General features: G+C 37.9%; 48 non-coding genes across 48 annotated transcripts; all 48 read right to left on the bottom strand.

Moving 5' to 3' along the window:
- Window positions 1–622: 622 nt before the first annotated feature.
- Window positions 623–715, bottom strand: TRNAI-UAU (transfer RNA isoleucine (anticodon UAU)). Its single transcript is given in 2 exon segments — window positions 623–658; window positions 678–715. It is a non-coding gene; the product is annotated as a tRNA-Ile (tRNA).
- A 439-nt stretch (window positions 716–1154) lies between these two features.
- On the bottom strand, window positions 1155–1227 carry TRNAR-CCU (transfer RNA arginine (anticodon CCU)). The gene has a single exon. It is a non-coding gene; the product is annotated as a tRNA-Arg (tRNA).
- A 459-nt stretch (window positions 1228–1686) lies between these two features.
- On the bottom strand, window positions 1687–1779 carry TRNAI-UAU (transfer RNA isoleucine (anticodon UAU)). The gene is given in 2 exon segments: window positions 1687–1722; window positions 1742–1779. It is a non-coding gene; the product is annotated as a tRNA-Ile (tRNA).
- A 439-nt stretch (window positions 1780–2218) lies between these two features.
- On the bottom strand, window positions 2219–2291 carry TRNAR-CCU (transfer RNA arginine (anticodon CCU)). Its single transcript has one exon. It is a non-coding gene; the product is annotated as a tRNA-Arg (tRNA).
- A 459-nt stretch (window positions 2292–2750) lies between these two features.
- Window positions 2751–2843, bottom strand: TRNAI-UAU (transfer RNA isoleucine (anticodon UAU)). Its single transcript is given in 2 exon segments — window positions 2751–2786; window positions 2806–2843. It is a non-coding gene; the product is annotated as a tRNA-Ile (tRNA).
- Window positions 2844–3282: 439 nt separating this feature from the next.
- Window positions 3283–3355, bottom strand: TRNAR-CCU (transfer RNA arginine (anticodon CCU)). Its single transcript has one exon. It is a non-coding gene; the product is annotated as a tRNA-Arg (tRNA).
- Window positions 3356–3814: 459 nt separating this feature from the next.
- Window positions 3815–3907, bottom strand: TRNAI-UAU (transfer RNA isoleucine (anticodon UAU)). The gene is given in 2 exon segments: window positions 3815–3850; window positions 3870–3907. It is a non-coding gene; the product is annotated as a tRNA-Ile (tRNA).
- A 439-nt stretch (window positions 3908–4346) lies between these two features.
- Window positions 4347–4419, bottom strand: TRNAR-CCU (transfer RNA arginine (anticodon CCU)). Its single transcript has one exon. It is a non-coding gene; the product is annotated as a tRNA-Arg (tRNA).
- A 459-nt stretch (window positions 4420–4878) lies between these two features.
- On the bottom strand, window positions 4879–4971 carry TRNAI-UAU (transfer RNA isoleucine (anticodon UAU)). Its single transcript is given in 2 exon segments — window positions 4879–4914; window positions 4934–4971. It is a non-coding gene; the product is annotated as a tRNA-Ile (tRNA).
- Window positions 4972–5410: 439 nt separating this feature from the next.
- Window positions 5411–5483, bottom strand: TRNAR-CCU (transfer RNA arginine (anticodon CCU)). Its single transcript has one exon. It is a non-coding gene; the product is annotated as a tRNA-Arg (tRNA).
- Window positions 5484–5942: 459 nt separating this feature from the next.
- TRNAI-UAU (transfer RNA isoleucine (anticodon UAU)) lies at window positions 5943–6035 on the bottom strand. The gene is given in 2 exon segments: window positions 5943–5978; window positions 5998–6035. It is a non-coding gene; the product is annotated as a tRNA-Ile (tRNA).
- Window positions 6036–6474: 439 nt separating this feature from the next.
- TRNAR-CCU (transfer RNA arginine (anticodon CCU)) lies at window positions 6475–6547 on the bottom strand. The gene has a single exon. It is a non-coding gene; the product is annotated as a tRNA-Arg (tRNA).
- A 459-nt stretch (window positions 6548–7006) lies between these two features.
- On the bottom strand, window positions 7007–7099 carry TRNAI-UAU (transfer RNA isoleucine (anticodon UAU)). The gene is given in 2 exon segments: window positions 7007–7042; window positions 7062–7099. It is a non-coding gene; the product is annotated as a tRNA-Ile (tRNA).
- Window positions 7100–7538: 439 nt separating this feature from the next.
- TRNAR-CCU (transfer RNA arginine (anticodon CCU)) lies at window positions 7539–7611 on the bottom strand. Its single transcript has one exon. It is a non-coding gene; the product is annotated as a tRNA-Arg (tRNA).
- Window positions 7612–8602: 991 nt separating this feature from the next.
- TRNAR-CCU (transfer RNA arginine (anticodon CCU)) lies at window positions 8603–8675 on the bottom strand. Its single transcript has one exon. It is a non-coding gene; the product is annotated as a tRNA-Arg (tRNA).
- Window positions 8676–9134: 459 nt separating this feature from the next.
- TRNAI-UAU (transfer RNA isoleucine (anticodon UAU)) lies at window positions 9135–9227 on the bottom strand. The gene is given in 2 exon segments: window positions 9135–9170; window positions 9190–9227. It is a non-coding gene; the product is annotated as a tRNA-Ile (tRNA).
- Window positions 9228–9666: 439 nt separating this feature from the next.
- On the bottom strand, window positions 9667–9739 carry TRNAR-CCU (transfer RNA arginine (anticodon CCU)). The gene has a single exon. It is a non-coding gene; the product is annotated as a tRNA-Arg (tRNA).
- Window positions 9740–10198: 459 nt separating this feature from the next.
- TRNAI-UAU (transfer RNA isoleucine (anticodon UAU)) lies at window positions 10199–10291 on the bottom strand. The gene is given in 2 exon segments: window positions 10199–10234; window positions 10254–10291. It is a non-coding gene; the product is annotated as a tRNA-Ile (tRNA).
- Window positions 10292–10730: 439 nt separating this feature from the next.
- Window positions 10731–10803, bottom strand: TRNAR-CCU (transfer RNA arginine (anticodon CCU)). The gene has a single exon. It is a non-coding gene; the product is annotated as a tRNA-Arg (tRNA).
- Window positions 10804–11262: 459 nt separating this feature from the next.
- Window positions 11263–11355, bottom strand: TRNAI-UAU (transfer RNA isoleucine (anticodon UAU)). The gene is given in 2 exon segments: window positions 11263–11298; window positions 11318–11355. It is a non-coding gene; the product is annotated as a tRNA-Ile (tRNA).
- Window positions 11356–11794: 439 nt separating this feature from the next.
- TRNAR-CCU (transfer RNA arginine (anticodon CCU)) lies at window positions 11795–11867 on the bottom strand. Its single transcript has one exon. It is a non-coding gene; the product is annotated as a tRNA-Arg (tRNA).
- A 459-nt stretch (window positions 11868–12326) lies between these two features.
- Window positions 12327–12419, bottom strand: TRNAI-UAU (transfer RNA isoleucine (anticodon UAU)). Its single transcript is given in 2 exon segments — window positions 12327–12362; window positions 12382–12419. It is a non-coding gene; the product is annotated as a tRNA-Ile (tRNA).
- A 439-nt stretch (window positions 12420–12858) lies between these two features.
- On the bottom strand, window positions 12859–12931 carry TRNAR-CCU (transfer RNA arginine (anticodon CCU)). Its single transcript has one exon. It is a non-coding gene; the product is annotated as a tRNA-Arg (tRNA).
- A 459-nt stretch (window positions 12932–13390) lies between these two features.
- On the bottom strand, window positions 13391–13483 carry TRNAI-UAU (transfer RNA isoleucine (anticodon UAU)). The gene is given in 2 exon segments: window positions 13391–13426; window positions 13446–13483. It is a non-coding gene; the product is annotated as a tRNA-Ile (tRNA).
- A 439-nt stretch (window positions 13484–13922) lies between these two features.
- TRNAR-CCU (transfer RNA arginine (anticodon CCU)) lies at window positions 13923–13995 on the bottom strand. Its single transcript has one exon. It is a non-coding gene; the product is annotated as a tRNA-Arg (tRNA).
- A 459-nt stretch (window positions 13996–14454) lies between these two features.
- Window positions 14455–14547, bottom strand: TRNAI-UAU (transfer RNA isoleucine (anticodon UAU)). Its single transcript is given in 2 exon segments — window positions 14455–14490; window positions 14510–14547. It is a non-coding gene; the product is annotated as a tRNA-Ile (tRNA).
- Window positions 14548–14986: 439 nt separating this feature from the next.
- Window positions 14987–15059, bottom strand: TRNAR-CCU (transfer RNA arginine (anticodon CCU)). Its single transcript has one exon. It is a non-coding gene; the product is annotated as a tRNA-Arg (tRNA).
- Window positions 15060–15518: 459 nt separating this feature from the next.
- TRNAI-UAU (transfer RNA isoleucine (anticodon UAU)) lies at window positions 15519–15611 on the bottom strand. Its single transcript is given in 2 exon segments — window positions 15519–15554; window positions 15574–15611. It is a non-coding gene; the product is annotated as a tRNA-Ile (tRNA).
- A 439-nt stretch (window positions 15612–16050) lies between these two features.
- On the bottom strand, window positions 16051–16123 carry TRNAR-CCU (transfer RNA arginine (anticodon CCU)). The gene has a single exon. It is a non-coding gene; the product is annotated as a tRNA-Arg (tRNA).
- A 459-nt stretch (window positions 16124–16582) lies between these two features.
- TRNAI-UAU (transfer RNA isoleucine (anticodon UAU)) lies at window positions 16583–16675 on the bottom strand. Its single transcript is given in 2 exon segments — window positions 16583–16618; window positions 16638–16675. It is a non-coding gene; the product is annotated as a tRNA-Ile (tRNA).
- A 439-nt stretch (window positions 16676–17114) lies between these two features.
- TRNAR-CCU (transfer RNA arginine (anticodon CCU)) lies at window positions 17115–17187 on the bottom strand. The gene has a single exon. It is a non-coding gene; the product is annotated as a tRNA-Arg (tRNA).
- A 459-nt stretch (window positions 17188–17646) lies between these two features.
- On the bottom strand, window positions 17647–17739 carry TRNAI-UAU (transfer RNA isoleucine (anticodon UAU)). Its single transcript is given in 2 exon segments — window positions 17647–17682; window positions 17702–17739. It is a non-coding gene; the product is annotated as a tRNA-Ile (tRNA).
- Window positions 17740–18178: 439 nt separating this feature from the next.
- TRNAR-CCU (transfer RNA arginine (anticodon CCU)) lies at window positions 18179–18251 on the bottom strand. Its single transcript has one exon. It is a non-coding gene; the product is annotated as a tRNA-Arg (tRNA).
- A 459-nt stretch (window positions 18252–18710) lies between these two features.
- Window positions 18711–18803, bottom strand: TRNAI-UAU (transfer RNA isoleucine (anticodon UAU)). The gene is given in 2 exon segments: window positions 18711–18746; window positions 18766–18803. It is a non-coding gene; the product is annotated as a tRNA-Ile (tRNA).
- Window positions 18804–19242: 439 nt separating this feature from the next.
- Window positions 19243–19315, bottom strand: TRNAR-CCU (transfer RNA arginine (anticodon CCU)). Its single transcript has one exon. It is a non-coding gene; the product is annotated as a tRNA-Arg (tRNA).
- A 459-nt stretch (window positions 19316–19774) lies between these two features.
- TRNAI-UAU (transfer RNA isoleucine (anticodon UAU)) lies at window positions 19775–19867 on the bottom strand. Its single transcript is given in 2 exon segments — window positions 19775–19810; window positions 19830–19867. It is a non-coding gene; the product is annotated as a tRNA-Ile (tRNA).
- Window positions 19868–20306: 439 nt separating this feature from the next.
- On the bottom strand, window positions 20307–20379 carry TRNAR-CCU (transfer RNA arginine (anticodon CCU)). The gene has a single exon. It is a non-coding gene; the product is annotated as a tRNA-Arg (tRNA).
- A 459-nt stretch (window positions 20380–20838) lies between these two features.
- Window positions 20839–20931, bottom strand: TRNAI-UAU (transfer RNA isoleucine (anticodon UAU)). The gene is given in 2 exon segments: window positions 20839–20874; window positions 20894–20931. It is a non-coding gene; the product is annotated as a tRNA-Ile (tRNA).
- Window positions 20932–21370: 439 nt separating this feature from the next.
- Window positions 21371–21443, bottom strand: TRNAR-CCU (transfer RNA arginine (anticodon CCU)). Its single transcript has one exon. It is a non-coding gene; the product is annotated as a tRNA-Arg (tRNA).
- Window positions 21444–21902: 459 nt separating this feature from the next.
- On the bottom strand, window positions 21903–21995 carry TRNAI-UAU (transfer RNA isoleucine (anticodon UAU)). Its single transcript is given in 2 exon segments — window positions 21903–21938; window positions 21958–21995. It is a non-coding gene; the product is annotated as a tRNA-Ile (tRNA).
- A 439-nt stretch (window positions 21996–22434) lies between these two features.
- Window positions 22435–22507, bottom strand: TRNAR-CCU (transfer RNA arginine (anticodon CCU)). Its single transcript has one exon. It is a non-coding gene; the product is annotated as a tRNA-Arg (tRNA).
- A 459-nt stretch (window positions 22508–22966) lies between these two features.
- TRNAI-UAU (transfer RNA isoleucine (anticodon UAU)) lies at window positions 22967–23059 on the bottom strand. The gene is given in 2 exon segments: window positions 22967–23002; window positions 23022–23059. It is a non-coding gene; the product is annotated as a tRNA-Ile (tRNA).
- Window positions 23060–23498: 439 nt separating this feature from the next.
- TRNAR-CCU (transfer RNA arginine (anticodon CCU)) lies at window positions 23499–23571 on the bottom strand. Its single transcript has one exon. It is a non-coding gene; the product is annotated as a tRNA-Arg (tRNA).
- Window positions 23572–24030: 459 nt separating this feature from the next.
- Window positions 24031–24123, bottom strand: TRNAI-UAU (transfer RNA isoleucine (anticodon UAU)). Its single transcript is given in 2 exon segments — window positions 24031–24066; window positions 24086–24123. It is a non-coding gene; the product is annotated as a tRNA-Ile (tRNA).
- A 439-nt stretch (window positions 24124–24562) lies between these two features.
- On the bottom strand, window positions 24563–24635 carry TRNAR-CCU (transfer RNA arginine (anticodon CCU)). The gene has a single exon. It is a non-coding gene; the product is annotated as a tRNA-Arg (tRNA).
- A 459-nt stretch (window positions 24636–25094) lies between these two features.
- Window positions 25095–25187, bottom strand: TRNAI-UAU (transfer RNA isoleucine (anticodon UAU)). The gene is given in 2 exon segments: window positions 25095–25130; window positions 25150–25187. It is a non-coding gene; the product is annotated as a tRNA-Ile (tRNA).
- A 439-nt stretch (window positions 25188–25626) lies between these two features.
- Window positions 25627–25699, bottom strand: TRNAR-CCU (transfer RNA arginine (anticodon CCU)). The gene has a single exon. It is a non-coding gene; the product is annotated as a tRNA-Arg (tRNA).
- A 991-nt stretch (window positions 25700–26690) lies between these two features.
- TRNAR-CCU (transfer RNA arginine (anticodon CCU)) lies at window positions 26691–26763 on the bottom strand. The gene has a single exon. It is a non-coding gene; the product is annotated as a tRNA-Arg (tRNA).
- Between the last annotated feature and the right edge of the window lie 185 nt (window positions 26764–26948).

The following is a 26948-nucleotide window of genomic DNA, read 5'->3' as shown; positions in this document are numbered from 1 at the left end:
GCAATCTTTCTTTTTTGGAGAATTTTGCAAGATCAAATTCAAACTGGTAGAAAGATTAGACAGACCATGCGCTGTTTCAGAGATAAGCAAACACCCCAGATGGGACTTGAACCCACAATCCCTGGCTTAGGAGGAAGTGCCTTATCCATTAGGCCACTGGGGCTTCTCAAGGTAGTTCATGCCGTGGGTTCTATTTTCTGTAGCAGGCAATTATCCGTTTTAATTGCATTTTCAAAAATGGTCTTGTAAGTTTGTACTCCAACTTGAAAACAACCATAACCACGTGCTTCTTTCTTTTCTGCTGAGAGCCAAGGCTTCCTTTGTCATGTCCTTTTCATCATGTAGTCACTCCACATTATTGATGCCAATGAAGGAAATAATATTTGGCTCCCAGAAGCCTTAAAAAAACAATTTATCTTTTGCATTTCCCTTTACAATATGGTACTAGATCATGGTAAAACTGGTGAGACTTTTGTAATATACAGCAAATTAAACAAGAAACCATAAAAAGTAAATATCTCTCGGAAACTTCCTTCTCAATCGTGCAAGTAGATCATGATGGAACTCGAGAAACTTTGGCTAACGCATTTGTTCAAAATAACAAAGGAAGACAAGAAAAGTCTGCTCCAGGTGAGGCTTGAACTCACAACCTCGGCATAGCTCATCAGTTACTGCTTTATAAGTACCGAGCGCTGACCGATTGCGCCACTGGAGCTGCTGCTGGGCTGCAGCATTGCATATATGAAAAAAAAACAATCAGAAATTTAAAATGAAAAATTTGCTCCGAAATGTAACTATTTGATAAAACAGGATTTGTGTTGTTGCTTTTTCCACAGTTTGAAAATACATTTTTTACCAGATCACAATCTTTATGAAGAATCAATTGAGACATTTATCACACTGGCCAATGGGCATTTTTAAACTGAAACATCCTGTTGCTTCAGGAAGTGCACATGTGCATTGGCTGGGATGAACACACGCTCTGTTGCTATATTTTATATGCTGTATTTGTAATATCGTATTTTATTATTTAGCATGGTCACACTTCTTTCAATTAAAAGTAGCAATCTTTCTTTTTTGGAGAATTTTGCAAGATCAAATTCAAACTGGTAGAAAGATTAGACAGACCATGCGCTGTTTCAGAGATAAGCAAACACCCCAGATGGGACTTGAACCCACAATCCCTGGCTTAGGAGGCCAGTGCCTTATCCATTAGGCCACTGGGGCTTCTCAAGGTAGTTCATGCCGTGGGTTCTATTTTCTGTAGCAGGCAATTATCCGTTTTAATTGCATTTTCAAAAATGGTCTTGTAAGTTTGTACTCCAACTTGAAAACAACCATAACCACGTGCTTCTTTCTTTTCTGCTGAGAGCCAAGGCTTCCTTTGTCATGTCCTTTTCATCATGTAGTCACTCCACATTATTGATGCCAATGAAGGAAATAATATTTGGCTCCCAGAAGCCTTAAAAAAACAATTTATCTTTTGCATTTCTCTTTACAATATGGTACTAGATCATGGTAAAACTGGTGAGACTTTTGTAATATACAGCAAATTAAACAAGAAACCATAAAAAGTAAATATCTCTCGGAAACTTCCTTCTCAATCGTGCAAGTAGATCATGATGGAACTCGAGAAACTTTGGCTAACGCATTTGTTCAAAATAACAAAGGAAGACAAGAAAAGTCTGCTCCAGGTGAGGCTTGAACTCACAACCTCGGCATAGCTCATCAGTTACTGCTTTATAAGTACCGCGCGCTGACCGATTGCGCCACTGGAGCAGCTGCTGGGCTGCAGCATTGCATATATGAAAAAAAAACAATCAGAAATTTAAAATGAAAAATTTGCTCCGAAATGTAACTATTTGATAAAACAGGATTTGTGTTGTTGCTTTTTCCACAGTTTGAAAATACATTTTTTACCAGATCACAATCTTTATGAAGAATCAATTGAGACATTTATCACACTGGCCAATGGGCATTTTTAAACTGAAACATCCTGTTGCTTCAGGAAGTGCACATGTGCATTGGCTGGGATGAACACACGCTCTGTTGCTATATTTTATATGCTGTATTTGTAATATCGTATTTTATTATTTAGCATGGTCACACTTCTTTCAATTAAAAGTAGCAATCTTTCTTTTTTGGAGAATTTTGCAAGATGAAATTCAAACTGGTAGAAAGATTAGACAGACCATGCGCTGTTTCAGAGATAAGCAAACACCCCAGATGGGACTTGAACCCACAATCCCTGGCTTAGGAGGCCAGTGCCTTATCCATTAGGCCACTGGGGCTTCTCAAGGTAGTTCATGCCGTGGGTTCTATTTTCTGTAGCAGGCAATTATCCGTTTTAATTGCATTTTCAAAAATGGTCTTGTAAGTTTGTACTCCAACTTGAAAACAACCATAACCACGTGCTTCTTTCTTTTCTGCTGAGAGCCAAGGCTTCCTTTGTCATGTCCTTTTCATCATGTAGTCACTCCACATTATTGATGCCAATGAAGGAAATAATATTTGGCTCCCAGAAGCCTTAAAAAAACAATTTATCTTTTACATTTCCCTTTACAATATGGTACTAGATCATGGTAAAACTGGTGAGACTTTTGTAATATACAGCAAATTAAACAAGAAACCATAAAAAGTAAATATCTCTCGGAAACTTCCTTCTCAATCGTGCAAGTAGATCATGATGGAACTCGAGAAACTTTGGCTAACGCATTTGTTCAAAATAACAAAGGAAGACAAGAAAAGTCTGCTCCAGGTGAGGCTTGAACTCACAACCTCGGCATAGCTCATCAGTTACTGCTTTATAAGTACCGCGCGCTGACCGATTGCGCCACTGGAGCAGCTGCTGGGCTGCAGCATTGCATATATGAAAAAAAAACAATCAGAAATTTAAAATGAAAAATTTGCTCCGAAATGTAACTATTTGATAAAACAGGATTTGTGTTGTTGCTTTTTCCACAGTTTGAAAATACATTTTTTACCAGATCACAATCTTTATGAAGAATCAATTGAGACATTTATCACACTGGCCAATGGGCATTTTTAAACTGAAACATCCTGTTGCTTCAGGAAGTGCACATGTGTATTGGCTGGGATGAACACACGCTCTGCTGCTATATTTTATATGCTGTATTTGTAATATCGTATTTTATTATTTAGCATGGTCACACTTCTTTCAATTAAAAGTAGCAATCTTTCTTTTTTGGAGAATTTTGCAAGATCAAATTCAAACTGGTAGAAAGATTAGACAGACCATGCGCTGTTTCAGAGATAAGCAAACACCCCAGATGGGACTTGAACCCACAATCCCTGGCTTAGGAGGCCAGTGCCTTATCCATTAGGCCACTGGGGCTTCTCAAGGTAGTTCATGCCGTGGGTTCTATTTTCTGTAGCAGGCAATTATCCGTTTTAATTGCATTTTCAAAAATGGTCTTGTAAGTTTGTACTCCAACTTGAAAACAACCATAACCACGTGCTTCTTTCTTTTCTGCTGAGAGCCAGGGCTTCCTTTGTCATGTCCTTTTCATCATGTAGTCACTCCACATTATTGATGCCAATGAAGGAAATAATATTTGGCTCCCAGAAGCCTTAAAAAAACAATTTATCTTTTACATTTCCCTTTACAATATGGTACTAGATCATGGTAAAACTGGTGAGACTTTTGTAATATACAGCAAATTAAACAAGAAACCATAAAAAGTAAATATCTCTCGGAAACTTCCTTCTCAATCGTGCAAGTAGATCATGATGGAACTCGAGAAACTTTGGCTAACGCATTTGTTCAAAATAACAAAGGAAGACAAGAAAAGTCTGCTCCAGGTGAGGCTTGAACTCACAACCTCGGCATAGCTCATCAGTTACTGCTTTATAAGTACCGCGCGCTGACCGATTGCGCCACTGGAGCAGCTGCTGGGCTGCAGCATTGCATATATGAAAAAAAAACAATCAGAAATTTAAAATGAAAAATTTGCTCCGAAATGTAACTATTTGATAAAACAGGATTTGTGTTGTTGCTTTTTCCACAGTTTGAAAATACATTTTTTACCAGATCACAATCTTTATGAAGAATCAATTGAGACATTTATCACACTGGCCAATGGGCATTTTTAAACTGAAACATCCTGTTGCTTCAGGAAGTGCACATGTGTATTGGCTGGGATGAACACACGCTCTGTTGCTATATTTTATATGCTGTATTTGTAATATCGTATTTTATTATTTAGCATGGTCACACTTCTTTCAATTAAAAGTAGCAATCTTTCTTTTTTGGAGAATTTTGCAAGATCAAATTCAAACTGGTAGAAAGATTAGACAGACCATGCGCTGTTTCAGAGATAAGCAAACACCCCAGATGGGACTTGAACCCACAATCCCTGGCTTAGGAGGCCAGTGCCTTATCCATTAGGCCACTGGGGCTTCTCAAGGTAGTTCATGCCGTGGGTTCTATTTTCTGTAGCAGGCAATTATCCGTTTTAATTGCATTTTCAAAAATGGTCTTGTAAGTTTGTACTCCAACTTGAAAACAACCATAACCACGTGCTTCTTTCTTTTCTGCTGAGAGCCAGGGCTTCCTTTGTCATGTCCTTTTCATCATGTAGTCACTCCACATTATTGATGCCAATGAAGGAAATAATATTTGGCTCCCAGAAGCCTTAAAAAAACAATTTATCTTTTACATTTCCCTTTACAATATGGTACTAGATCATGGTAAAACTGGTGAGACTTTTGTAATATACAGCAAATTAAACAAGAAACCATAAAAAGTAAATATCTCTCGGAAACTTCCTTCTCAATCGTGCAAGTAGATCATGATGGAACTCGAGAAACTTTGGCTAACGCATTTGTTCAAAATAACAAAGGAAGACAAGAAAAGTCTGCTCCAGGTGAGGCTTGAACTCACAACCTCGGCATAGCTCATCAGTTACTGCTTTATAAGTACCGCGCGCTGACCGATTGCGCCACTGGAGCAGCTGCTGGGCTGCAGCATTGCATATATGAAAAAAAAACAATCAGAAATTTAAAATGAAAAATTTGCTCCGAAATGTAACTATTTGATAAAACAGGATTTGTGTTGTTGCTTTTTCCACAGTTTGAAAATACATTTTTTACCAGATCACAATCTTTATGAAGAATCAATTGAGACATTTATCACACTGGCCAATGGGCATTTTTAAACTGAAACATCCTGTTGCTTCAGGAAGTGCACATGTGTATTGGCTGGGATGAACACACGCTCTGTTGCTATATTTTATATGCTGTATTTGTAATATCGTATTTTATTATTTAGCATGGTCACACTTCTTTCAATTAAAAGTAGCAATCTTTCTTTTTTGGAGAATTTTGCAAGATCAAATTCAAACTGGTAGAAAGATTAGACAGACCATGCGCTGTTTCAGAGATAAGCAAACACCCCAGATGGGACTTGAACCCACAATCCCTGGCTTAGGAGGCCAGTGCCTTATCCATTAGGCCACTGGGGCTTCTCAAGGTAGTTCATGCCGTGGGTTCTATTTTCTGTAGCAGGCAATTATCCGTTTTAATTGCATTTTCAAAAATGGTCTTGTAAGTTTGTACTCCAACTTGAAAACAACCATAACCACGTGCTTCTTTCTTTTCTGCTGAGAGCCAGGGCTTCCTTTGTCATGTCCTTTTCATCATGTAGTCACTCCACATTATTGATGCCAATGAAGGAAATAATATTTGGCTCCCAGAAGCCTTAAAAAAACAATTTATCTTTTACATTTCCCTTTACAATATGGTACTAGATCATGGTAAAACTGGTGAGACTTTTGTAATATACAGCAAATTAAACAAGAAACCATAAAAAGTAAATATCTCTCGGAAACTTCCTTCTCAATCGTGCAAGTAGATCATGATGGAACTCGAGAAACTTTGGCTAACGCATTTGTTCAAAATAACAAAGGAAGACAAGAAAAGTCTGCTCCAGGTGAGGCTTGAACTCACAACCTCGGCATAGCTCATCAGTTACTGCTTTATAAGTACCGCGCGCTGACCGATTGCGCCACTGGAGCAGCTGCTGGGCTGCAGCATTGCATATATGAAAAAAAAACAATCAGAAATTTAAAATGAAAAATTTGCTCCGAAATGTAACTATTTGATAAAACAGGATTTGTGTTGTTGCTTTTTCCACAGTTTGAAAATACATTTTTTACCAGATCACAATCTTTATGAAGAATCAATTGAGACATTTATCACACTGGCCAATGGGCATTTTTAAACTGAAACATCCTGTTGCTTCAGGAAGTGCACATGTGCATTGGCTGGGATGAACACACGCTCTGTTGCTATATTTTATATGCTGTATTTGTAATATCGTATTTTATTATTTAGCATGGTCACACTTCTTTCAATTAAAAGTAGCAATCTTTCTTTTTTGGAGAATTTTGCAAGATCAAATTCAAACTGGTAGAAAGATTAGACAGACCATGCGCTGTTTCAGAGATAAGCAAACACCCCAGATGGGACTTGAACCCACAATCCCTGGCTTAGGAGGCCAGTGCCTTATCCATTAGGCCACTGGGGCTTCTCAAGGTAGTTCATGCCGTGGGTTCTATTTTCTGTAGCAGGCAATTATCCGTTTTAATTGCATTTTCAAAAATGGTCTTGTAAGTTTGTACTCCAACTTGAAAACAACCATAACCACGTGCTTCTTTCTTTTCTGCTGAGAGCCAGGGCTTCCTTTGTCATGTCCTTTTCATCATGTAGTCACTCCACATTATTGATGCCAATGAAGGAAATAATATTTGGCTCCCAGAAGCCTTAAAAAAACAATTTATCTTTTACATTTCCCTTTACAATATGGTACTAGATCATGGTAAAACTGGTGAGACTTTTGTAATATACAGCAAATTAAACAAGAAACCATAAAAAGTAAATATCTCTCGGAAACTTCCTTCTCAATCGTGCAAGTAGATCATGATGGAACTCGAGAAACTTTGGCTAACGCATTTGTTCAAAATAACAAAGGAAGACAAGAAAAGTCTGCTCCAGGTGAGGCTTGAACTCACAACCTCAGCATAGCTCATCAGTTACTGCTTTATAAGTACCGCGCGCTGACCGATTGCGCCACTGGAGCAGCTGCTGGGCTGCAGCATTGCATATATGAAAAAAAAACAATCAGAAATTTAAAATGAAAAATTTGCTCCGAAATGTAACTATTTGATAAAACAGGATTTGTGTTGTTGCTTTTTCCACAGTTTGAAAATACATTTTTTACCAGATCATAATCTTTATGAAGAATCAATTGAGACATTTATCACACTGGCCAATGGGCATATTTAAACTGAAACATCCTGTTGCTTCAGGAAGTGCACATGTGCATTGGCTGGGATGAACACACGCTCTGTTGCTATATTTTATATGCTGTATTTGTAATATCGTATTTTATTATTTAGCATGGTCACACTTCTTTCAATTAAAAGTAGCAATCTTTCTTTTTTGGAGAATTTTGCAAGATCAAATTCAAACTGGTAGAAAGATTAGACAGACCATGCGCTGTTTCAGAGATAAGCAAACACCCCAGATGGGACTTGAACCCACAATCCCTGGCTTAGGAGGCCAGTGCCTTATCCATTAGGCCACTGGGGCTTCTCAAGGTAGTTCATGCCGTGGGTTCTATTTTCTGTAGCAGGCAATTATCCGTTTTAATTGCATTTTCAAAAATGGTCTTGTAAGTTTGTACTCCAACTTGAAAACAACCATAACCACGTGCTTCTTTCTTTTCTGCTGAGAGCCAGGGCTTCCTTTGTCATGTCCTTTTCATCATGTAGTCACTCCACATTATTGATGCCAATGAAGGAAATAATATTTGGCTCCCAGAAGCCTTAAAAAAACAATTTATCTTTTGCATTTCCCTTTACAATATGGTACTAGATCATGGTAAAACTGGTGAGACTTTTGTAATATACAGCAAATTAAACAAGCAACCATAAAAAGTAAATATCTCTCGGAAACTTCCTTCTCAATCGTGCAAGTAGATCATGATGGAACTCGAGAAACTTTGGCTAACGCATTTGTTCAAAATAACAAAGGAAGACAAGAAAAGTCTGCTCCAGGTGAGGCTTAAACTCACAACCTCGGCATAGCTCATCAGTTACTGCTTTATAAGTACTGCGCGCTGACCGATTGCGCCACTGGAGCAGCTGCTGAGCTGCAGCATTGCATATATGAAAAAAAAACAATCAGAAATTTAAAATGAAAAATTTGCTCCGAAATGTAACTATTTGATAAAACAGGATTTGTGTTGTTGCTTTTTCCACAGTTTGAAAATACATTTTTTACCAGATCACAATCTTTATGAAGAATCAATTGAGACATTTATCACACTGGCCAATGGGCATTTTTAAACTGAAACATCCTGTTGCTTCAGGAAGTGCACATGTGCATTGGCTGGGATGAACACACGCTCTGTTGCTATATTTTATATGCTGTATTTGTAATATCGTATTTTATTATTTAGCATGGTCACACTTCTTTCAATTAAAAGTAGCAATCTTTCTTTTTTGGAGACTTTTGCAAGATCAAATTCAAACTGGTAGAAAGATTAGACAGACCATGCGCTGTTTCAGAGATAAGCAAACACCCCAGATGGGACTTGAACCCACAATCCCTGGCTTAGGAGGCCAGTGCCTTATCCATTAGGCCACTGGGGCTTCTCAAGGTAGTTCATGCCGTGGGTTCTATTTTCTGTAGCAGGCAATTATCCGTTTTAATTGCATTTTCAAAAATGGTCTTGTAAGTTTGTACTCCAACTTGAAAACAACCATAACCACGTGCTTCTTTCTTTTCTGCTGAGAGCCAAGGCTTCCTTTGTCATGTCCTTTTCATCATGTAGTCACTCCACATTATTGATGCCAATGAAGGAAATAATATTTGGCTCCCAGAAGCCTTAAAAAAACAATTTATCTTTTACATTTCCCTTTACAATATGGTACTAGATCATGGTAAAACTGGTGAGACTTTTGTAATATACAGCAAATTAAACAAGAAACCATAAAAAGTAAATATCTCTCGGAAACTTCCTTCTCAATCGTGCAAGTAGATCATGATGGAACTCGAGAAACTTTGGCTAACGCATTTGTTCAAAATAACAAAGGAAGACAAGAAAAGTCTGCTCCAGGTGAGGCTTGAACTCACAACCTCGGCATAGCTCATCAGTTACTGCTTTATAAGTACCGCGCGCTGACCGATTGCGCCACTGGAGCAGCTGCTGGGCTGCAGCATTGCATATATGAAAAAAAAACAATCAGAAATTTAAAATGAAAAATTTGCTCCGAAATGTAACTATTTGATAAAACAGGATTTGTGTTGTTGATTTTTCCACAGTTTGAAAATACATTTTTTACCAGATCACAATCTTTATGAAGAATCAATTGAGACATTTATCACACTGGCCAATGGGCATTTTTAAACTGAAACATCCTGTTGCTTCAGGAAGTGCACATGTGCATTGGCTGGGATGAACACACGCTCTGTTGCTATATTTTATATGCTGTATTTGTAATATCGTATTTTATTATTTAGCATGGTCACACTTCTTTCAATTAAAAGTAGCAATCTTTCTTTTTTGGAGAATTTTGCAAGATCAAATTCAAACTGGTAGAAAGATTAGACAGACCATGCGCTGTTTCAGAGATAAGCAAACACCCCAGATGGGACTTGAACCCACAATCCCTGGCTTAGGAGGCCAGTGCCTTATCCATTAGGCCACTGGGGCTTCTCAAGGTAGTTCATGCCGTGGGTTCTATTTTCTGTAGCAGGCAATTATCCGTTTTAATTGCATTTTCAAAAATGGTCTTGTAAGTTTGTACTCCAACTTGAAAACAACCATAACCACGTGCTTCTTTCTTTTCTGCTGAGAGCCAAGGCTTCCTTTGTCATGTCCTTTTCATCATGTAGTCACTCCACATTATTGATGCCAATGAAGGAAATAATATTTGGCTCCCAGAAGCCTTAAAAAAACAATTTATCTTTTACATTTCCCTTTACAATATGGTACTAGATCATGGTAAAACTGGTGAGACTTTTGTAATATACAGCAAATTAAACAAGAAACCATAAAAAGTAAATATCTCTCGGAAACTTCCTTCTCAATCGTGCAAGTAGATCATGATGGAACTCGAGAAACTTTGGCTAACGCATTTGTTCAAAATAACAAAGGAAGACAAGAAAAGTCTGCTCCAGGTGAGGCTTGAACTCACAACCTCGGCATAGCTCATCAGTTACTGCTTTATAAGTACCGCGCGCTGACCGATTGCGCCACTGGAGCAGCTGCTGGGCTGCAGCATTGCATATATGAAAAAAAAACAATCAGAAATTTAAAATGAAAAATTTGCTCCGAAATGTAACTATTTGATAAAACAGGATTTGTGTTGTTGCTTTTTCCACAGTTTGAAAATACATTTTTTACCAGATCACAATCTTTATGAAGAATCAATTGAGACATTTATCACACTGGCCAATGGGCATTTTTAAACTGAAACATCCTGTTGCTTCAGGAAGTGCACATGTGCATTGGCTGGGATGAACACACGCTCTGTTGCTATATTTTATATGCTGTATTTGTAATATCGTATTTTATTATTTAGCATGGTCACACTTCTTTCAATTAAAAGTAGCAATCTTTCTTTTTTGGAGAATTTTGCAAGATCAAATTCAAACTGGTAGAAAGATTAGACAGACCATGCGCTGTTTCAGAGATAAGCAAACACCCCAGATGGGACTTGAACCCACAATCCCTGGCTAAGGAGGCCAGTGCCTTATCCATTAGGCCACTGGGGCTTCTCAAGGTAGTTCATGCCGTGGGTTCTATTTTCTGTAGCAGGCAATTATCCGTTTTAATTGCATTTTCAAAAATGGTCTTGTAAGTTTGTACTCCAACTTGAAAACAACCATAACCACGTGCTTCTTTCTTTTCTGCTGAGAGCCAAGGCTTCCTTTGTCATGTCCTTTTCATCATGTAGTCACTCCACATTATTGATGCCAATGAAGGAAATAATATTTGGCTCCCAGAAGCCTTAAAAAAACAATTTATCTTTTACATTTCCCTTTACAATATGGTACTAGATCATGGTAAAACTGGTGAGACTTTTGTAATATACAGCAAATTAAACAAGAAACCATAAAAAGTAAATATCTCTCGGAAACTTCCTTCTCAATCGTGCAAGTAGATCATGATGGAACTCGAGAAACTTTGGCTAACGCATTTGTTCAAAATAACAAAGGAAGACAAGAAAAGTCTGCTCCAGGTGAGGCTTGAACTCACAACCTCGGCATAGCTCATCAGTTACTGCTTTATAAGTACCGCGCGCTGACCGATTGCGCCACTGGAGCAGCTGCTGGGCTGCAGCATTGCATATATGAAAAAAAAACAATCAGAAATTTAAAATGAAAAATTTGCTCCGAAATGTAACTATTTGATAAAACAGGATTTGTGTTGTTGCTTTTTCCACAGTTTGAAAATACATTTTTTACCAGATCACAATCTTTATGAAGAATCAATTGAGACATTTATCACACTGGCCAATGGGCATTTTTAAACTGAAACATCCTGTTGCTTCAGGAAGTGCACATGTGTATTGGCTGGGATGAACACACGCTCTGTTGCTATATTTTATATGCTGTATTTGTAATATCGTATTTTATTATTTAGCATGGTCACACTTCTTTCAATTAAAAGTAGCAATCTTTCTTTTTTGGAGAATTTTGCAAGATCAAATTCAAACTGGTAGAAAGATTAGACAGACCATGCGCTGTTTCAGAGATAAGCAAACACCCCAGATGGGACTTGAACCCACAATCCCTGGCTTAGGAGGCCAGTGCCTTATCCATTAGGCCACTGGGGCTTCTCAAGGTAGTTCATGCCGTGGGTTCTATTTTCTGTAGCAGGCAATTATCCGTTTTAATTGCATTTTCAAAAATGGTCTTGTAAGTTTGTACTCCAACTTGAAAACAACCATAACCACGTGCTTCTTTCTTTTCTGCTGAGAGCCAAGGCTTCCTTTGTCATGTCCTTTTCATCATGTAGTCACTCCACATTATTGATGCCAATGAAGGAAATAATATTTGGCTCCCAGAAGCCTTAAAAAAACAATTTATCTTTTACATTTCCCTTTACAATATGGTACTAGATCATGGTAAAACTGGTGAGACTTTTGTAATATACAGCAAATTAAACAAGAAACCATAAAAAGTAAATATCTCTCGGAAACTTCCTTCTCAATCGTGCAAGTAGATCATGATGGAACTCGAGAAACTTTGGCTAACGCATTTGTTCAAAATAACAAAGGAAGACAAGAAAAGTCTGCTCCAGGTGAGGCTTGAACTCACAACCTCGGCATAGCTCATCAGTTACTGCTTTATAAGTACCGCGCGCTGACCGATTGCGCCACTGGAGCAGCTGCTGGGCTGCAGCATTGCATATATGAAAAAAAAACAATCAGAAATTTAAAATGAAAAATTTGCTCCGAAATGTAACTATTTGATAAAACAGGATTTGTGTTGTTGCTTTTTCCACAGTTTGAAAATACATTTTTTACCAGATCACAATCTTTATGAAGAATCAATTGAGACATTTATCACACTGGCCAATGGGCATTTTTAAACTGAAACATCCTGTTGCTTCAGGAAGTGCACATGTGTATTGGCTGGGATGAACACACGCTCTGTTGCTATATTTTATATGCTGTATTTGTAATATCGTATTTTATTATTTAGCATGGTCACACTTCTTTCAATTAAAAGTAGCACTCTTTCTTTTTTGGAGAATTTTGCAAGATCAAATTCAAACTGGTAGAAAGATTAGACAGACCATGCGCTGTTTCAGAGATAAGCAAACACCCCAGATGGGACTTGAACCCACAATCCCTGGCTTAGGAGGCCAGTGCCTTATCCATTAGGCCACTGGGGCTTCTCAAGGTAGTTCATGCCGTGGGTTCTATTTTCTGTAGCAGGCAATTATCCGTTTTAATTGCATTTTCAAAAATGGTCTTGTAAGTTTGTACTCCAACTTGAAAACAACCATAACCACGTGCTTCTTTCTTTTCTGCTGAGAGCCAAGGCTTCCTTTGTCATGTCCTTTTCATCATGTAGTCACTCCACATTATTGATGCCAATGAAGGAAATAATATTTGGCTCCCAGAAGCCTTAAAAAAACAATTTATCTTTTGCATTTCCCTTTACAATATGGTACTAGATCATGGTAAAACTGGTGAGACTTTTGTAATATACAGCAAATTAAACAAGAAACCATAAAAAGTAAATATCTCTCGGAAACTTCCTTCTCAATCGTGCAAGTAGATCATGATGGAACTCGAGAAACTTTGGCTAACGCATTTGTTCAAAATAACAAAGGAAGACAAGAAAAGTCTGCTCCAGGTGAGGCTTGAACTCACAACCTCAGCATAGCTCATCAGTTACTGCTTTATAAGTACCGCGCGCTGACCGATTGCGCCACTGGAGCAGCTGCTGGGCTGCAGCATTGCATATATGAAAAAAAAACAATCAGAAATTTAAAATGAAAAATTTGCTCCGAAATGTAACTATTTGATAAAACAGGATTTGTGTTGTTGCTTTTTCCACAGTTTGAAAATACATTTTTTACCAGATCACAATCTTTATGAAGAATCAATTGAGACATTTATCACACTGGCCAATGGGCATTTTTAAACTGAAACATCCTGTTGCTTCAGGAAGTGCACATGTGCATTGGCTGGGATGAACACACGCTCTGTTGCTATATTTTATATGCTGTATTTGTAATATCGTATTTTATTATTTAGCATGGTCACACTTCTTTCAATTAAAAGTAGCAATCTTTCTTTTTTGGAGAATTTTGCAAGATCAAATTCAAACTGGTAGAAAGATTAGACAGACCATGCGCTGTTTCAGAGATAAGCAAACACCCCAGATGGGACTTGAACCCACAATCCCTGGCTTAGGAGGCCAGTGCCTTATCCATTAGGCCACTGGGGCTTCTCAAGGTAGTTCATGCCGTGGGTTCTATTTTCTGTAGCAGGCAATTATCCGTTTTAATTGCATTTTCAAAAATGGTCTTGTAAGTTTGTACTCCAACTTGAAAACAACCATAACCACGTGCTTCTTTCTTTTCTGCTGAGAGCCAAGGCTTCCTTTGTCATGTCCTTTTCATCATGTAGTCACTCCACATTATTGATGCCAATGAAGGAAATAATATTTGGCTCCCAGAAGCCTTAAAAAAACAATTTATCTTTTGCATTTCCCTTTACAATATGGTACTAGATCATGGTAAAACTGGTGAGACTTTTGTAATATACAGCAAATTAAACAAGAAACCATAAAAAGTAAATATCTCTCGGAAACTTCCTTCTCAATCGTGCAAGTAGATCATGATGGAACTCGAGAAACTTTGGCTAACGCATTTGTTCAAAATAACAAAGGAAGACAAGAAAAGTCTGCTCCAGGTGAGGCTTGAACTCACAACCTCGGCATAGCTCATCAGTTACTGCTTTATAAGTACCGAGCGCTGACCGATTGCGCCACTGGAGCAGCTGCTGGGCTGCAGCATTGCATATATGAAAAAAAAACAATCAGAAATTTAAAATGAAAAATTTGCTCCGAAATGTAACTATTTGATAAAACAGGATTTGTGTTGTTGCTTTTTCCACAGTTTGAAAATACATTTTTTACCAGATCACAATCTTTATGAAGAATCAATTGAGACATTTATCACACTGGCCAATGGGCATTTTTAAACTGAAACATCCTGTTGCTTCAGGAAGTGCACATGTGCATTGGCTGGGATGAACACACGCTCTGTTGCTATATTTTATATGCTGTATTTGTAATATCGTATTTTATTATTTAGCATGGTCACACTTCTTTCAATTAAAAGTAGCAATCTTTCTTTTTTGGAGAATTTTGCAAGATCAAATTCAAACTGGTAGAAAGATTAGACAGACCATGCGCTGTTTCAGAGATAAGCAAACACCCCAGATGGGACTTGAACCCACAATCCCTGGCTTAGGAGGCCAGTGCCTTATCCATTAGGCCACTGGGGCTTCTCAAGGTAGTTCATGCCGTGGGTTCTATTTTCTGTAGCAGGCAATTATCCGTTTTAATTGCATTTTCAAAAATGGTCTTGTAAGTTTGTACTCCAACTTGAAAACAACCATAACCACGTGCTTCTTTCTTTTCTGCTGAGAGCCAAGGCTTCCTTTGTCATGTCCTTTTCATCATGTAGTCACTCCACATTATTGATGCCAATGAAGGAAATAATATTTGGCTCCCAGAAGCCTTAAAAAAACAATTTATCTTTTGCATTTCCCTTTACAATATGGTACTAGATCATGGTAAAACTGGTGAGACTTTTGTAATATACAGCAAATTAAACAAGAAACCATAAAAAGTAAATATCTCTCGGAAACTTCCTTCTCAATCGTGCAAGTAGATCATGATGGAACTCGAGAAACTTTGGCTAACGCATTTGTTCAAAATAACAAAGGAAGACAAGAAAAGTCTGCTCCAGGTGAGGCTTGAACTCACAACCTCGGCATAGCTCATCAGTTACTGCTTTATAAGTACCGCGCGCTGACCGATTGCGCCACTGGAGCAGCTGCTGGGCTGCAGCATTGCATATATGAAAAAAAAACAATCAGAAATTTAAAATGAAAAATTTGCTCCGAAATGTAACTATTTGATAAAACAGGATTTGTGTTGTTGCTTTTTCCACAGTTTGAAAATACATTTTTTACCAGATCACAATCTTTATGAAGAATCAATTGAGACATTTATCACACTGGCCAATGGGCATTTTTAAACTGAAACATCCTGTTGCTTCAGGAAGTGCACATGTGCATTGGCTGGGATGAACACACGCTCTGTTGCTATATTTTATATGCTGTATTTGTAATATCGTATTTTATTATTTAGCATGGTCACACTTCTTTCAATTAAAAGTAGCAATCTTTCTTTTTTGGAGAATTTTGCAAGATCAAATTCAAACTGGTAGAAAGATTAGACAGACCATGCGCTGTTTCAGAGATAAGCAAACACCCCAGATGGGACTTGAACCCACAATCCCTGGCTTAGGAGGCCAGTGCCTTATCCATTAGGCCACTGGGGCTTCTCAAGGTAGTTCATGCCGTGGGTTCTATTTTCTGTAGCAGGCAATTATCCGTTTTAATTGCATTTTCAAAAATGGTCTTGTAAGTTTGTACTCCAACTTGAAAACAACCATAACCACGTGCTTCTTTCTTTTCTGCTGAGAGCCAAGGCTTCCTTTGTCATGTCCTTTTCATCATGTAGTCACTCCACATTATTGATGCCAATGAAGGAAATAATATTTGGCTCCCAGAAGCCTTAAAAAAACAATTTATCTTTTGCATTTCCCTTTACAATATGGTACTAGATCATGGTAAAACTGGTGAGACTTTTGTAATATACAGCAAATTAAACAAGAAACCATAAAAAGTAAATATCTCTCGGAAACTTCCTTCTCAATCGTGCAAGTAGATCATGATGGAACTCGAGAAACTTTGGCTAACGCATTTGTTCAAAATAACAAAGGAAGACAAGAAAAGTCTGCTCTAGGTGAGGCTTGAACTCACAACCTCGGCATAGCTCATCAGTTACTGCTTTATAAGTACCGCGCGCTGACCGATTGCGCCACTGGAGCAGCTGCTGGGCTGCAGCATTGCATATATGAAAAAAAAACAATCAGAAATTTAAAATGAAAAATTTGCTCCGAAATGTAACTATTTGATAAAACAGGATTTGTGTTGTTGCTTTTTCCACAGTTTGAAAATACATTTTTTACCAGATCACAATCTTTATGAAGAATCAATTGAGACATTTATCACACTGGCCAATGGGCATTTTTAAACTGAAACATCCTGTTGCTTCAGGAAGTGCACATGTGCATTGGCTGGGATGAACACACGCTCTGTTGCTATATTTTATATGCTGTATTTGTAATATCGTATTTTATTATTTAGCATGGTCACACTTCTTTCAATTAAAAGTAGCAATCTTTCTTTTTTGGAGAATTTTGCAAGATCAAATTCAAACTGGTAGAAAGATTAGACAGACCATGCGCTGTTTCAGAGATAAGCAAACACCCCAGATGGGACTTGAACCCACAATCCCTGGCTTAGGAGGCCAGTGCCTTATCCATTAGGCCACTGGGGCTTCTCAAGGTAGTTCATGCCGTGGGTTCTATTTTCTGTAGCAGGCAATTATCCGTTTTAATTGCATTTTCAAAAATGGTCTTGTAAGTTTGTACTCCAACTTGAAAACAACCATAACCACGTGCTTCTTTCTTTTCTGCTGAGAGCCAAGGCTTCCTTTGTCATGTCCTTTTCATCATGTAGTCACTCCACATTATTGATGCCAATGAAGGAAATAATATTTGGCTCCCAGAAGCCTTAAAAAAACAATTTATCTTTTACATTTCCCTTTACAATATGGTACTAGATCATGGTAAAACTGGTGAGACTTTTGTAATATACAGCAAATTAAACAAGAAACCATAAAAAGTAAATATCTCTCGGAAACTTCCTTCTCAATCGTGCAAGTAGATCATGATGGAACTCGAGAAACTTTGGCTAACGCATTTGTTCAAAATAACAAAGGAAGACAAGAAAAGTCTGCTCCAGGTGAGGCTTGAACTCACAACCTCGGCATAGCTCATCAGTTACTGCTTTATAAGTACCGCGCGCTGACCGATTGCGCCACTGGAGCAGCTGCTGGGCTGCAGCATTGCATATATGAAAAAAAAACAATCAGAAATTTAAAATGAAAAATTTGCTCCGAAATGTAACTATTTGATAAAACAGGATTTGTGTTGTTGCTTTTTCCACAGTTTGAAAATACATTTTTTACCAGATCACAATCTTTATGAAGAATCAATTGAGACATTTATCACACTGGCCAATGGGCATTTTTAAACTGAAACATCCTGTTGCTTCAGGAAGTGCACATGTGTATTGGCTGGGATGAACACACGCTCTGTTGCTATATTTTATATGCTGTATTTGTAATATCGTATTTTATTATTTAGCATGGTCACACTTCTTTCAATTAAAAGTAGCAATCTTTCTTTTTTGGAGAATTTTGCAAGATCAAATTCAAACTGGTAGAAAGATTAGACAGACCATGCGCTGTTTCAGAGATAAGCAAACACCCCAGATGGGACTTGAACCCACAATCCCTGGCTTAGGAGGCCAGTGCCTTATCCATTAGGCCACTGGGGCTTCTCAAGGTAGTTCATGCCGTGGGTTCTATTTTCTGTAGCAGGCAATTATCCGTTTTAATTGCATTTTCAAAAATGGTCTTGTAAGTTTGTACTCCAACTTGAAAACAACCATAACCACGTGCTTCTTTCTTTTCTGCTGAGAGCCAGGGCTTCCTTTGTCATGTCCTTTTCATCATGTAGTCACTCCACATTATTGATGCCAATGAAGGAAATAATATTTGGCTCCCAGAAGCCTTAAAAAAACAATTTATCTTTTACATTTCCCTTTACAATATGGTACTAGATCATGGTAAAACTGGTGAGACTTTTGTAATATACAGCAAATTAAACAAGAAACCATAAAAAGTAAATATCTCTCGGAAACTTCCTTCTCAATCGTGCAAGTAGATCATGATGGAACTCGAGAAACTTTGGCTAACGCATTTGTTCAAAATAACAAAGGAAGACAAGAAAAGTCTGCTCCAGGTGAGGCTTGAACTCACAACCTCGGCATAGCTCATCAGTTACTGCTTTATAAGTACCGCGCGCTGACCGATTGCGCCACTGGAGCAGCTGCTGGGCTGCAGCATTGCATATATGAAAAAAAAACAATCAGAAATTTAAAATGAAAAATTTGCTCCGAAATGTAACTATTTGATAAAACAGGATTTGTGTTGTTGCTTTTTCCACAGTTTGAAAATACATTTTTTACCAGATCACAATCTTTATGAAGAATCAATTGAGACATTTATCACACTGGCCAATGGGCATTTTTAAACTGAAACATCCTGTTGCTTCAGGAAGTGCACATGTGCATTGGCTGGGATGAACACACGCTCTGTTGCTATATTTTATATGCTGTATTTGTAATATCGTATTTTATTATTTAGCATGGTCACACTTCTTTCAATTAAAAGTAGCAATCTTTCTTTTTTGGAGAATTTTGCAAGATCAAATTCAAACTGGTAGAAAGATTAGACAGACCATGCGCTGTTTCAGAGATAAGCAAACACCCCAGATGGGACTTGAACCCACAATCCCTGGCTTAGGAGGCCAGTGCCTTATCCATTAGGCCACTGGGGCTTCTCAAGGTAGTTCATGCCGTGGGTTCTATTTTCTGTAGCAGGCAATTATCCGTTTTAATTGCATTTTCAAAAATGGTCTTGTAAGTTTGTACTCCAACTTGAAAACAACCATAACCACGTGCTTCTTTCTTTTCTGCTGAGAGCCAAGGCTTCCTTTGTCATGTCCTTTTCATCATGTAGTCACTCCACATTATTGATGCCAATGAAGGAAATAATATTTGGCTCCCAGAAGCCTTAAAAAAACAATTTATCTTTTGCATTTCCCTTTACAATATGGTACTAGATCATGGTAAAACTGGTGAGACTTTTGTAATATACAGCAAATTAAACAAGAAACCATAAAAAGTAAATATCTCTCGGAAACTTCCTTCTCAATCGTGCAAGTAGATCATGATGGAACTCGAGAAACTTTGGCTAACGCATTTGTTCAAAATAACAAAGGAAGACAAGAAAAGTCTGCTCCAGGTGAGGCTTGAACTCACAACCTCGGCATAGCTCATCAGTTACTGCTTTATAAGTACCGCGCGCTGACCGATTGCGCCACTGGAGCAGCTGCTGGGCTGCAGCATTGCATATATGAAAAAAAAACAATCAGAAATTTAAAATGAAAAATTTGCTCCGAAATGTAACTATTTGATAAAACAGGATTTGTGTTGTTGCTTTTTCCACAGTTTGAAAATACATTTTTTACCAGATCACAATCTTTATGAAGAATCAATTGAGACATTTATCACACTGGCCAATGGGCATTTTTAAACTGAAACATCCTGTTGCTTCAGGAAGTGCACATGTGTATTGGCTGGGATGAACACACGCTCTGTTGCTATATTTTATATGCTGTATTTGTAATATCGTATTTTATTATTTAGCATGGTCACACTTCTTTCAATTAAAAGTAGCAATCTTTCTTTTTTGGAGAATTTTGCAAGATCAAATTCAAACTGGTAGAAAGATTAGACAGACCATGCGCTGTTTCAGAGATAAGCAAACACCCCAGATGGGACTTGAACCCACAATCCCTGGCTTAGGAGGCCAGTGCCTTATCCATTAGGCCACTGGGGCTTCTCAAGGTAGTTCATGCCGTGGGTTCTATTTTCTGTAGCAGGCAATTATCCGTTTTAATTGCATTTTCAAAAATGGTCTTGTAAGTTTGTACTCCAACTTGAAAACAACCATAACCACGTGCTTCTTTCTTTTCTGCTGAGAGCCAGGGCTTCCTTTGTCATGTCCTTTTCATCATGTAGTCACTCCACATTATTGATGCCAATGAAGGAAATAATATTTGGCTCCCAGAAGCCTTAAAAAAACAATTTATCTTTTACATTTCCCTTTACAATATGGTACTAGATCATGGTAAAACTGGTGAGACTTTTGTAATATACAGCAAATTAAACAAGAAACCATAAAAAGTAAATATCTCTCGGAAACTTCCTTCTCAATCGTGCAAGTAGATCATGATGGAACTCGAGAAACTTTGGCTAACGCATTTGTTCAAAATAACAAAGGAAGACAAGAAAAGTCTGCTCCAGGTGAGGCTTGAACTCACAACCTCGGCATAGCTCATCAGTTACTGCTTTATAAGTACCGCGCGCTGACCGATTGCGCCACTGGAGCAGCTGCTGGGCTGCAGCATTGCATATATGAAAAAAAAACAATCAGAAATTTAAAATGAAAAATTTGCTCCGAAATGTAACTATTTGATAAAACAGGATTTGTGTTGTTGCTTTTTCCACAGTTTGAAAATACATTTTTTACCAGATCACAATCTTTATGAAGAATCAATTGAGACATTTATCACACTGGCCAATGGGCATTTTTAAACTGAAACATCCTGTTGCTTCAGGAAGTGCACATGTGCATTGGCTGGGATGAACACACGCTCTGTTGCTATATTTTATATGCTGTATTTGTAATATCGTATTTTATTATTTAGCATGGTCACACTTCTTTCAATTAAAAGTAGCAATCTTTCTTTTTTGGAGAATTTTGCAAGATCAAATTCAAACTGGTAGAAAGATTAGACAGACCATGCGCTGTTTCAGAGATAAGCAAACACCCCAGATGGGACTTGAACCCACAATCCCTGGCTTAGGAGGCCAGTGCCTTATCCATTAGGCCACTGGGGCTTCTCAAGGTAGTTCATGCCGTGGGTTCTATTTTCTGTAGCAGGCAATTATCCGTTTTAATTGCATTTTCAAAAATGGTCTTGTAAGTTTGTACTCCAACTTGAAAACAACCATAACCACGTGCTTCTTTCTTTTCTGCTGAGAGCCAAGGCTTCCTTTGTCATGTCCTTTTCATCATGTAGTCACTCCACATTATTGATGCCAATGAAGGAAATAATATTTGGCTCCCAGAAGCCTTAAAAAAACAATTTATCTTTTGCATTTCCCTTTACAATATGGTACTAGATCATGGTAAAACTGGTGAGACTTTTGTAATATACAGCAAATTAAACAAGAAACCATAAAAAGTAAATATCTCTCGGAAACTTCCTTCTCAATCGTGCAAGTAGATCATGATGGAACTCGAGAAACTTTGGCTAACGCATTTGTTCAAAATAACAAAGGAAGACAAGAAAAGTCTGCTCCAGGTGAGGCTTGAACTCACAACCTCGGCATAGCTCATCAGTTACTGCTTTATAAGTACCGCGCGCTGACCGATTGCGCCACTGGAGCAGCTGCTGGGCTGCAGCATTGCATATATGAAAAAAAAACAATCAGAAATTTAAAATGAAAAATTTGCTCCGAAATGTAACTATTTGATAAAACAGGATTTGTGTTGTTGCTTTTTCCACAGTTTGAAAATACATTTTTTACCAGATCACAATCTTTATGAAGAATCAATTGAGACATTTATCACACTGGCCAATGGGCATTTTTAAACTGAAACATCCTGTTGCTTCAGGAAGTGCACATGTGCATTGGCTGGGATGAACACACGCTCTGTTGCTATATTTTATATGCTGTATTTGTAATATCGTATTTTATTATTTAGCATGGTCACACTTCTTTCAATTAAAAGTAGCAATCTTTCTTTTTTGGAGAATTTTGCAAGATCAAATTCAAACTGGTAGAACGATTAGACAGACCATGCGCTGTTTCAGAGATAAGCAAACACCCCAGATGGGACTTGAACCCACAATCCCTGGCTTAGGAGGCCAGTGCCTTATCCATTAGGCCACTGGGGCTTCTCAAGGTAGTTCATGCCGTGGGTTCTATTTTCTGTAGCAGGCAATTATCCGTTTTAATTGCATTTTCAAAAATGGTCTTGTAAGTTTGTACTCCAACTTGAAAACAACCATAACCACGTGCTTCTTTCTTTTCTGCTGAGAGCCAAGGCTTCCTTTGTCATGTCCTTTTCATCATGTAGTCACTCCACATTATTGATGCCAATGAAGGAAATAATATTTGGCTCCCAGAAGCCTTAAAAAAACAATTTATCTTTTGCATTTCCCTTTACAATATGTTACTAGATCATGGTAAAACTGGTGAGACTTTTGTAATATACAGCAAATTAAACAAGAAACCATAAAAAGTAAATATCTCTCGGAAACTTCCTTCTCAATCGTGCAAGTAGATCATGATGGAACTCGAGAAACTTTGGCTAACGCATTTGTTCAAAATAACAAAGGAAGACAAGAAAAGTCTGCTCCAGGTGAGGCTTGAACTCACAACCTCGGCATAGCTCATCAGTTACTGCTTTATAAGTACCGCGCGCTGACCGATTGCGCCACTGGAGCAGCTGCTGGGCTGCAGCATTGCATATATGAAAAAAAAACAATCAGAAATTTAAAATGAAAAATTTGCTCCGAAATGTAACTATTTGATAAAACAGGATTTGTGTTGTTGCTTTTTCCACAGTTTGAAAATACATTTTTTACCAGATCACAATCTTTATGAAGAATCAATTGAGACATTTATCACACTGGCCAATGGGCATTTTTAAACTGAAACATCCTGTTGCTTCAGGAAGTGCACATGTGTATTGGCTGGGATGAACACACGCTCTGTTGCTATATTTTATATGCTGTATTTGTAATATCGTATTTTATTATTTAGCATGGTCACACTTCTTTCAATTAAAAGTAGCAATCTTTCTTTTTTGGAGAATTTTGCAAGATCAAATTCAAACTGGTAGAAAGATTAGACAGACCATGCGCTGTTTCAGAGATAAGCAAACACCCCAGATGGGACTTGTACCCACAATCCCTGGCTTAGGAGGCCAGTGCCTTATCCATTAGGCCACTGGGGCTTCTCAAGGTAGTTCATGCCGTGGGTTCTATTTTCTGTAGCAGGCAATTATCCGTTTTAATTGCATTTTCAAAAATGGTCTTGTAAGTTTGTACTCCAACTTGAAAACAACCATAACCACGTGCTTCTTTCTTTTCTGCTGAGAGCCAGGGCTTCCTTTGTCATGTCCTTTTCATCATGTAGTCACTCCACATTATTGATGCCAATGAAGGAAATAATATTTGGCTCCCAGAAGCCTTAAAAAAACAATTTATCTTTTACATTTCCCTTTACAATATGGTACTAGATCATGGTAAAACTGGTGAGACTTTTGTAATATACAGCAAATTAAACAAGAAACCATAAAAAGTAAATATCTCTCGGAAACTTCCTTCTCAATCGTGCAAGTAGATCATGATGGAACTCGAGAAACTTTGGCTAACGCATTTGTTCAAAATAACAAAGGAAGACAAGAAAAGTCTGCTCCAGGTGAGGCTTGAACTCACAACCTCGGCATAGCTCATCAGTTACTGCTTTATAAGTACCGCGCGCTGACCGATTGCGCCACTGGAGCAGCTGCTGGGCTGCAGCATTGCATATATGAAAAAAAAACAATCAGAAATTTAAAATGAAAAATTTGCTCCGAAATGTAACTATTTGATAAAACAGGATTTGTGTTGTTGCTTTTTCCACAGTTTGAAAATACATTTTTTACCAGATCACAATCTTTATGAAGAATCAATTGAGACATTTATCACACTGGCCAATGGGCATTTTTAAACTGAAACATCCTGTTGCTTCAGGAAGTGCACATGTGCATTGGCTGGGATGAACACACGCTCTGTTGCTATATTTTATATGCTGTATTTGTAATATCGTATTTTATTATTTAGCATGGTCACACTTCTTTCAATTAAAAGTAGCAATCTTTCTTTTTTGGAGAATTTTGCAAGATCAAATTCAAACTGGTAGAAAGATTAGACAGACCATGCGCTGTTTCAGAGATAAGCAAACACCCCAGATGGGACTTGAACCCACAATCCCTGGCTTAGGAGGCCAGTGCCTTATCCATTAGGCCACTGGGGCTTCTCAAGGTAGTTCATGCCGTGGGTTCTATTTTCTGTAGCAGGCAATTATCCGTTTTAATTGCATTTTCAAAAATGGTCTTGTAAGTTTGTACTCCAACTTGAAAACAACCATAACCACGTGCTTCTTTCTTTTCTGCTGAGAGCCAAGGCTTCCTTTGTCATGTCCTTTTCATCATGTAGTCACTCCACATTATTGATGCCAATGAAGGAAATAATATTTGGCTCCCAGAAGCCTTAAAAAAACAATTTATCTTTTACATTTCCCTTTACAATATGGTACTAGATCATGGTAAAACTGGTGAGACTTTTGTAATATACAACAAATTAAACAAGAAACCATAAAAAGTAAATATCTCTCGGAAACTTCCTTCTCAATCGTGCAAGTAGATCATGATGGAACTCGAGAAACTTTGGCTAACGCATTTGTTCAAAATAACAAAGGAAGACAAGAAAAGTCTGCTCCAGGTGAGGCTTGAACTCACAACCTCGGCATAGCTCATCAGTTACTGCTTTATAAGTACCGCGCGCTGACCGATTGCGCCACTGGAGCAGCTGCTGGGCTGCAGCATTGCATATATGAAAAAAAAACAATCAGAAATTTAAAATGAAAAATTTGCTCCGAAATGTAACTATTTGATAAAACAGGATTTGTGTTGTTGCTTTTTCCACAGTTTGAAAATACATTTTTTACCAGATCACAATCTTTATGAAGAATCAATTGAGACATTTATCACACTGGCCAATGGGCATTTTTAAACTGAAACATCCTGTTGCTTCAGGAAGTGCACATGTGTATTGGCTGGGATGAACACACGCTCTGTTGCTATATTTTATATGCTGTATTTGTAATATCGTATTTTATTATTTAGCATGGTCACACTTCTTTCAATTAAAAGTAGCAATCTTTCTTTTTTGGAGAATTTTGCAAGATCAAATTCAAACTGGTAGAAAGATTAGACAGACCATGCGCTGTTTCAGAGATAAGCAAACACCCCAGATGGGACTTGAACCCACAATCTCTGGCTTAGGAGGCCAGTGCCTTATCCATTAGGCCACTGGGGCTTCTCAAGGTAGTTCATGCCGTGGGTTCTATTTTCTGTAGCAGGCAATTATCCGTTTTAATTGCATTTTCAAAAATGGTCTTGTAAGTTTGTACTCCAACTTGAAAACAACCATAACCACGTGCTTCTTTCTTTTCTGCTGAGAGCCAGGGCTTCCTTTGTCATGTCCTTTTCATCATGTAGTCACTCCACATTATTGATGCCAATGAAGGAAATAATATTTGGCTCCCAGAAGCCTTAAAAAAACAATTTATCTTTTACATTTCCCTTTACAATATGGTACTAGATCATGGTAAAACTGGTGAGACTTTTGTAATATACAGCAAATTAAACAAGAAACCATAAAAAGTAAATATCTCTCGGAAACTTCCTTCTCAATCGTGCAAGTAGATCATGATGGAACTCGAGAAACTTTGGCTAACGCATTTGTTCAAAATAACAAAGGAAGACAAGAAAAGTCTGCTCCAGGTGAGGCTTGATTTCACAACCTCGGCATAGCTCATCAGTTACTGCTTTATAAGTACCGCGCGCTGACCGATTGCGCCACTGGAGCAGCTGCTGGGCTGCAGCATTGCATATATGAAAAAAAAACAATCAGAAATTTAAAATGAAAAATTTGCTCCGAAATGTAACTATTTGATAAAACAGGATTTGTGTTGTTGCTTTTTCCACAGTTTGAAAATACATTTTTTACCAGATCACAATCTTTATGAAGAATCAATTGAGACATTTATCACACTGGCCAATGGGCATTTTTAAACTGAAACATCCTGTTGCTTCAGGAAGTGCACATGTGCATTGGCTGGGATGAACACACGCTCTGTTGCTATATTTTATATGCTGTATTTGTAATATCGTATTTTATTATTTAGCATGGTCACACTTCTTTCAATTAAAAGTAGCAATCTTTCTTTTTTGGACACTTTTGCAAGATCAAATTCAAACTGGTAGAAAGATTAGACAGACCATGCGCTGTTTCAGAGATAAGCAAACACCCCAGATGGGACTTGAACCCACAATCCCTGGCTTAGGAGGCCAGTGCCTTATCCATTAGGCCACTGGGGCTTCTCAAGGTAGTTCATGCCGTGGGTTCTATTTTCTGTAGCAGGCAATTATCCGTTTTAATTGCATTTTCAAAAATGGTCTTGTAAGTTTGTACTCCAACTTGAAAACAACCATAACCACGTGCTTCTTTCTTTTCTGCTGAGAGCCAGGGCTTCCTTTGTCATGTCCTTTTCATCATGTAGTCA

Source organism: Anomaloglossus baeobatrachus, chromosome 4 (genome assembly GCF_048569485.1).
Source record: "Anomaloglossus baeobatrachus isolate aAnoBae1 chromosome 4, aAnoBae1.hap1, whole genome shotgun sequence".
Lineage (NCBI taxonomy): Eukaryota > Metazoa > Chordata > Amphibia > Anura > Aromobatidae > Anomaloglossus > Anomaloglossus baeobatrachus.
The sequence above is the reverse complement of the archived record's forward strand: the minus strand, read 5'-3'. Positions and strand labels throughout refer to the sequence as shown.